The 8,819-nt window shown below is 39.7% G+C and overlaps 2 pseudogenes; both read left to right on the top strand.

Annotated features, from left to right (window-relative positions):
- The first annotated feature begins 345 nt into the window (after positions 1 to 345).
- LOC135034378 (5S ribosomal RNA) lies at positions 346 to 465 on the top strand (annotated as a pseudogene).
- A 4,843-nt stretch (positions 466 to 5,308) lies between these two features.
- LOC135034336 (5S ribosomal RNA) lies at positions 5,309 to 5,427 on the top strand (annotated as a pseudogene).
- Positions 5,428 to 8,819: the final 3,392 nt, after the last annotated feature.

An 8,819-nucleotide genomic window follows, 5' to 3' on the forward strand; every position in this document is an offset into this window, starting at 1 on the left:
AATAATATTGAGAATAAATATAGAAAATAAATATATGTATAGAGTGTTTTACCTTTCTCAGGCCTCTATGAATTACTATTGATTAAATGATGAGATATCTACACAAGTGGGGTGGGAGTGAACTCCATAGTCCACGCCCAGTCACACTTAATCCCCTTCACAATCCCAATACTTTCCCCCCCACTCCCCTAATCCCCCTCCCCCCTCAGATTATATCTCTTTCCCCCCCCTCTCCCCCCCCCACCCCCCCCCCCCCTCACTCACCACCCCACTTGTGTAGATATCTCATCATTTAATCATTTAATAATAATTAAGTATAGAGTGTGAATCCGTAAGGCACAACGAAGTTACAGTCATACCACGCTGGAAATGCCCAAACACGTCTGATCTTGGAAAGCCAAGCAGCGCTGGGCCCGATCAGTACCAGTAGGGGAGACCAACTGGGAAGATCAGGTACTGTACGAAATAGTAATTCATAGAGGCCTTGAGAAAGGTAAAACACTCTATACATATATTTATTTTCTATATTTATTCTCTATTATTATTGTATGTATATATATTTATTAATTCATTATCACAACTAAGTTATTTTTTATAAACATCCTCATAAAGGGTTAACATAGAAAAATTAATTGCAATATTTTCACATCATACATTGTATTAGCACTGTCACTTGAATCCCATTATAGCCATCCGTTTAAAAACAGCACACCTCATGCACAAGCACTTTAATAAATCACTTTATTACTGCAATGTAATTACTTGCACTAGTCCTATAATATATGATATTGCACTGTGAAAGATTAATCAAATGACTTTGGACAATCTCCTGATACTATTTATCCGTCTTTTTCCATATATAACGATCACCATGGTTACCGGGACGAGAGCTGGGGCTAAATAAACCACTAAAAAATGGCCACAAATGCATCCAAAGAATAGCTGGAATCCTATCAAATATGGCCGCCGTGAGAGGACATACTGCAAAGACTCCCTAATCCCTCACAGACGAAGTTGCTATGTAGACCAAAAGAACAACCTCGCAGCGCCGCGGACGCATGCGCAGACGGCAGCGGAAGTGGGGCGGAAGTGACGTATCGCGGCCCTCCGTCCACCGGAAGTGTGGCGGAAGTACCGTGATTGTACTGAAAACGGACATTTCACATCATTTTAATACTTAAAAATCACTCAGCATGAATCGTTTTTTCCTTATTATGGACTCTAAACTGACTGTCAACATTTAGATTGCATTTTTAAATACACTATTTGTACTATACATATAATTAGATCACATGACTCCCTGTTAAGACATGACCTCCCACCATACTAAAACAAGCTATAAATAGTCTCACAGGTTCATTTTACCCTTACCCTTTGAAGAAGTCTCATCAGACGAAACGCATTGGGAAGCTATACCTACCTCAATTAAGATAAGAAAAAATTCTTATACTTGCTCTTACTTACTTTTAATATAGATTATATAATTCATTTAAGTGCTTTTAGTTCATTTTGTGTTTTATTATTGTCCCATTTTTTTAGAATGTTCCTTTAATTATTTTATTGATTATTTTAATATTCTCTGTAAGATCTTAAATTACGTTAATAAAATATTTGTTTTGTTTACATATGGCAACTATACACTTATTGTATTGACACCTAGGGTCGCTATATATCCTTCATCCCCCCCGCTCTCTACAAATCTCAGTCAGGGAATCACCATCCCTGCATTTATTTGAAGGAACCAGCTTGACGCCCCATTAAATATAGAGGGGAGTGTCTAAAAATTGCCAAAAATCCAGTATTTCAACATATTTGTGTACATCACAAGTGGCGCAATATTAATCCTTGTCTTCCAAACTATTTTCGGTGATATTTTTTTATTGCGGCCTGGTGGAGGGTTACACCCTATAGAATGTTGAGGAACACAGATCGTACCAGCAAAAGAAATGTTTGGTGCCAAAAAATATTTAACGAAAGTACTGTAGTTAATGAACCAACCCAATCTGCTAATTTAGATGACTTATTTTGGGGTATTGAAAGACTTCTTACAAAAGAGGTCAAAACATGGTGGGACATCAAAGGCCTTGAGCACTACATATCAATGAATAGAATACCAAGAGGCCTCAGAATACTTAAACAACCCACATTTGGCAACCAAGAGGGAACATTTATGGAAAAATGGGACAAAATACTACACACATGTTCTATAGACTTAATGAAACTCCTAATTGATGAAAAGAAACAATCCCTCTCATCCTTAGAGACTGACATTAAATTGAAGGAGAGAGATCTTGAACAGTTTAAAGATAAAGAGGACTATAAAATTAACGAATCTGTATTGCACAAGAAAATGGAGCACATAGAAGAGGAGGTGATTAAGGGAAAAGAAAAAAAGTTCCAAAGGGACAAAAATGACTATGAACAAGGGAGAGTCAAAAATTGGAGTAGATTCAACATCAATAAACAGTCGGACCAAAGGACGGACAGAGGAAATTGGAAAACTGTCACTTCAAGAACTAACACCACATTGAACAACAATAGAAACACTCCTAACAGCAGTATAAAAACATCCAACAGATTTTCTGCACTACAAAGACATGGCTCAAGCAGTGACCAGGATTTTTTATCCAAAAGAACAGGAGCAAGACCAAAGTACAATATAAAGAATACAATGAGAGAAGACATACATCATGCATCGCCCCTCAAAAGAAGGTTTACAGAAGAAGAGGATCCCGAGGAGGCAGGAGGGAGGGAAAACAAAAAAAGAACAATATAACAACAAATCCAAGCGAAAAGGGGATATTCAACCTTTCCCAACATGTACTAACAAAACCAGAAGTGTCATTATTAATAAAAGGACTTTCATTCGCACCAACAGAAGGCCTGAACAAATTTAACACATTCATAGACCTAAACAAATATGTCAGGAAGCTAACACTGAAAAGACATTTTCTACGAAAAGAGGATGCGGTTATAGCAAATTATGAGAGCCGCTCAAAATCAGGCCTGAAACCTACCTCTAAGTTTTACCCCTTAGAATCTAAGGGAAGTAATATTAGCATGTTTTACGAATTAGTGAAAAAGGACCTATGCGATATTGACCAGGGAGCAATCAAAGAGAAGAATCTTAACAACAGAGAAAGTGAAGCCCTAAAGAATTTACAGAAAAATAAAGGGATAATCATAAAACAAGCTGATAAAGGGGGGGGGGGCTGGTCATCATGGATCGGATAAAATATATTGCAGAAGCAGAAAGACTCCTATCAGATGAAGAATCATACAGAAAACTTCCTAAAGATCCAAAGGATGACTACATTGAAGAACTGAGGACACTTTTATTGCATGGTTTTAGAACAGGAATTATTACCAAAGATGAATACCAGTTTTTAATGAGGTCAGACCCCACTACCCCCATATTTTACTTTTTACCAAAAATTCATAAGAGCTTGGAAAACCCGCCAGGAAGACCAATAGTGGCGGGCATTGATTCACTTACCTCTAATCTGTCTGAATACGCTGATGTCTTTTTAAAACCTTATGTAAAAGACCTCCCATCTTACCTTAAGGATACCACATCGGTACTGGGCCTCCTAAAGGATATCGAGTGGAAGGCTTCATACACGTGGATAACAATAGATGTACAATCTCTATACACGTGTATTGAACACAGCAAGGGAGTGGCAGCCTGTAAAGATTTCTTGGACAAAGATGACACATTAACAATTGAACACAGGAACTTTATTTGTGACATCATGCGTTTTATTCTTCAACACAATTATTTTAAATTCCTGGATCAATTTTATCTACAGCAGTGCGGCACCGCAATGGGAACTATTTTTGCACCAAGTTTTGCCAATCTTTTTATGGGATGTTGGGAAAAAGTTTTTATATATGATCAACAGGCTTTTAAAAATCATTTAATCTTTTATCGAAGATATATTGATGACATTTTAATAATCTGGGATGGTGACATGGATCTTTTTAACCAATTTTTTAAACATATCTGTACCAATGACATGAATCTTGCTTTCACATCCAATATGAACAAAGAACATATTGAGTTTCTAGATTTGATTCTTACAGGGGAAAATGGAAAAATTACCACTAAAAATTACATTAAACATGTGGACACTAATAGCTATCTCCACTTTAAAAGTAACCATTTAAAGAGCTGGAAGAATAATATTCCATTTTCCCAATTTAGTAGGATCAAAAGAAATTGCAGCAAGCCAGAGGACTGTCAGACACAATTGGAACTGTATACCAACAGATTTAAACAGAAAGAATACCCAGATACAATTCTAAAGAAAGCCATCACCAGAACCAACCTGATTGAGAGACCACAACTGCTGGAATATAAAACAAGAGAAACAAAGAAAGACTCTACGGCTTTTATAACTACTTATAATCGGCACGAAAAATCTATTAGAGAGTCTTTCAGGAACCATTGGCGGATACTGCTCATGGATCCCATCCTTAAGGAAATCCTCCCTCCTCACCCAGAGATAGTGTTTAAAAAATCAAGAAACCTGAAGGACATCTTAGCCCCTAGCATGCTGAGGAATGACCAAGAAAAAGAACACACCTGGCCCAAATGCAAGGGCTCGTACAAATGTGGGCGATGCAATGTATGCCGATATCTACACCCCAATAGGAGAACTTTCACGGACATGGAGAAGAAAAAGGAATATAGGATTAAGGAATATATGAATTGCAACACTCCGTCGGTCATATATCTTCTGGAATGTAACTGTGGCAAACAGTACATAGGAAAAACCAAGAGGCCTTTAAAACTAAGAATACAGGAACACGTGAGGAACATTAAAAATAAAGTGGAAACTCACGCTGTCTCCCAACATTTTACCACAACACATAATTCCAACCCAGAAGCTCTTACGTTCAAAGCCATCGAAATGGTGAAAATGGGGGAAAGAGGAGGAGATCTCGCGAATAAACTATCACGTAGAGAAATGTTCTGGATATTCCAACTACAAACGTTACAACCAAAAGGATTCAACGACAACTATGAAATCGCCCCATTCTTATAAAATACGGTATTATCCTCCATCCATTTATTAATATGACTTGAACTCCATAGTCCACGCCCAGTCACACTTAATCCCCTTCACAATCCCAATACTTTCCCCCCCACTCCCCTAATCCCCCTCCCCCCTCAGATTATATCTCTTTCCCCCCCTCCCCCCCCCCACCCCCCCCCCCTCACTCCCACCCCACTTGTGTAGATATCTCATCATTTAATCATTTAATAATAATTAAGTATAGAGTGTGAATCCGTAAGGCACAACGAAGTTACAGTCATACCACGCTGGAAATGCCCAAACACGTCTGATCTTGGAAGCCAAGCAGCGCTGGGCCCGATCAGTACCAGTAGGGGAGACCAACTGGGAAGATCAGGTACTGTACGAAATAGTAATTCATAGAGGCCTGAGAAAGGTAAAACACTCTATACATATATTTATTTTCTATATTTATTCTCAATATTATTATTGTATGTATATATATTTATTAATTCATTATCACAACTAAGTTATTTTTTATAAACATCCTCATAAAGGGTTAACATAGAAAAATTAATTGCAATATTTTCACATCATACATTGTATTAGCACTGTCACTTGAATCCCATTATAGCCATCCGTTTAAAAACAGCACACCTCATGCACAAGCACTTTAATAAATCACTTTATTACTGCAATGTAATTACTTGCACTAGTCCTATAATATATGATATTGCACTGTGAAAGATTAATCAAATGACTTTGGACAATCTCCTGATACTATTTATCCGTCTTTTTCCATATATAACGATCACCATGGTTACCGGACGAGAGCTGGGCTAAATAAACCACTAAAAAATGGCCACAAATGCATCCAAAGAATAGCTGGAATCCTATCAAATATGGCCGCCGTGAGAGGACATACTGCAAAGACTCCCTAATCCCTCACAGACGAAGTTGCTATGTAGACCAAAAGAACAACCTCGCAGCGCCGCGGACGCATGCGCAGACGGCAGCGGAAGTGGGGCGGAAGTGACGTATCGCGGCCTCCGTCCACCGGAAGTGTGGCGGAAGTACCGTGATTGTACTGAAAACGGACATTTCACATCATTTTAATACTTAAAAATCACTCAGCATGAATCGTTTTTCCTTATTATGGACTCTAAACTGACTGTCAACATTTAGATTGCATTTTTAAATACACTATTTGTACTATACATATAATTAGATCACATGACTCCCTGTTAAGACATGACCCTCCCACCATACTAAAACAAGCTATAAATAGTCTCACAGGTTCATTTTACCCTTACCCTTTGAAGAAGTCTCATCAGACGAAACGCGTTGGAAAGCTATACCTACCTCAATTAAGATAAGAAAAAATTCTTATACTTGCTCTTACTTACTTTTAATATAGATTATATAATTCATTTAAGTGCTTTTAGTTCATTTTGTGTTTTATTATTGTCCCATTTTTTAGAATGTTCCTTTAATTATTTTATTGATTATTTTAATATTCTCTGTAAGATCTTAAATTACGTTAATAAAATATTTGTTTTGTTTACATATGGCAACTATACACTTATTGTATTGACACCTAGGGTCGCTATATATCCTTCATCCCCCCCGCTCTCTCTCTCTCTCTCTATATATATATATATATATATATATATATATATATATATATATATATATATACTTTACAATAAACTATTAGACCGGTCAAATAAAATCACTAACAATATATTTGCATAGCTATAGGAGGTGGATCTTAGATAAACTCTGTGCACAGAGAAATTTTCAAAAATAAAAATCAGTCCATATATTGGATTAAAAAATCAATTTACCAGCTGTAATTCTCACCCATGTAGTAGATAACATATTTATAAGTTGTTATATATTGGAATTCCTCAATATGCTGCCACTTGGCAAAGGAGATAATATTGTGCAAAATAACCGCTCCACACTGGAGCCTTACGTGTAGCTTGCACCAGTTGTTATAACACGGGAGAGTCCAATGACAGAAGAGACGGTCTCGGGCTGCAGGAACGGCGCTTCACTGGCGCCTGCTGTGCTGAATAATTACCCGACCACAGTCACGGTTGTGTTCTCCCGATCTCCGTTTAGTCCACGGATATTACCGCTAGATGATGGTATATTTTGGGGGTGCAAATAAGGCTGGTATAAGGGTCCAATGACTCTCCCGTGTTATAACAACTGGTGCAAGCTACACGTAAGGCTCCAGTGTGGAGCAGTTATTTTGCACAATATCATCTCCTTTGCCAAGTGGCAGCATATTGAGGAATTCCAATATATAACAACTTATAAATATGTTATCTACTACATGGGTGCGAATTACAGCTGGTAAATTGATTTCTCTGACGTCCTAAGTGGATGCTGGGGACTCCGTCAGGACCATGGGGAATAGCGGCTCCGCAGGAGACAGGGCACAAAAGTAAAAGCTTTAGGATCAGGTGGTGTGCACTGGCTCCTCCCCCTATGACCCTCCTCTAAGCCTCAGTTAGATTTTTGTGCCCGGCCGAGAAGGGTGCAATCTAGGTGGCTCTCCTAAAGAGCTGCTTAGAGTAAAAGTTTGTTAGGTTTTTTATTTTCAGTGAGTCCTGCTGGCAACAGGCTCACTGCTACGAGGGACTTAGGGGAGAGAAGTGAACTCACCTGCGTGCAGGATGGATTGGCTTCTTAGGCTACTGGACACCATTAGCTCCAGAGTGAGTCGGAACACAGGTCTCACCCTGGGGTTCGTCCCGGAGCCGCGCCGCCGACCCCCCCTTGCAGATGCCGAAAAGTGAAGGTCCAGAAACGGCGGCAGAAGACTCTTCAGTCTTCATAAGGTAGCGCACAGCACTTCAGCTGTGCGCCATTGTTGTCAGCACACTTCATAGCAGCGGTCACTGAGGGTGCAGGGCGCTGGGGGGGGGCGCCCTGGGCAGCAATGATAGTACCTTATTCTGGCTAAAAATACATCACATATAGCCCCTGGGGGCTATATGGATGTATTTAACCCCTGCCAGGTCTCAGAAAAACGGGAGAAGAAGCCCGCCGAAAAGGGGGCGGGGCCTATTCTCCTCAGCACACAGCGCCATTTTCCCTCACAGAAATGCTGGTGGGAAGGCTCCCAGGCTCTCCCCTGCACTGCACTACAGAAACAGGGTTAAAACAGAGAGGGGGGGCACTTATTTGGCGATATGTATATATATATATTAAAATGCTATAAGGGAAAAACACTTATATAAAGGTTGTCCCTGTATAATTATAGCGTTTTTGGTGTGTGCTGGCAAACTCTCCCTCTGTCTCCCCAAAGGGCTAGTGGGGTCCTGTCCTCTATCAGAGCATTCCCTGTGTGTGTGCTGTGTGTCGGTACGTGTGTGTCGACATGTATGAGGACGATGTTGGTGAGGAGGCGGAGCAATTGCCTGAAATGGTGATGTCACTCTCTAGGGAGTCGACAACGGAATGGATGGCTTATTTAAGGAATTACGTGATAATGTCAACACGCTGCAAGGTCGGTTGACGACATGAGACGGCCGGCAAACAAATTAGTACCTGTCCAGACGTCTCAAACACCGTCAGGGGCTGTAAAACGCTCATTTACCTCAGTCGGTCGACACAGACACAGACACGGACACTGACTCCAGTGTCGACGGTGAAGAAACAAACGTATTTTCCTTTAGGGCCACACGTTACATGTTAAGGGCAATGAAGGAGGTGTTACATAATTCTGATACTACAAGTACCACAAGAAGGGTATTATGTGGGGTGTGAAAAAACTACTTGTAGTTT

This window comes from Pseudophryne corroboree, unplaced genomic scaffold (assembly GCF_028390025.1).
Source record: "Pseudophryne corroboree isolate aPseCor3 unplaced genomic scaffold, aPseCor3.hap2 scaffold_581, whole genome shotgun sequence".
Classification (NCBI taxonomy): domain Eukaryota; kingdom Metazoa; phylum Chordata; class Amphibia; order Anura; family Myobatrachidae; genus Pseudophryne; species Pseudophryne corroboree.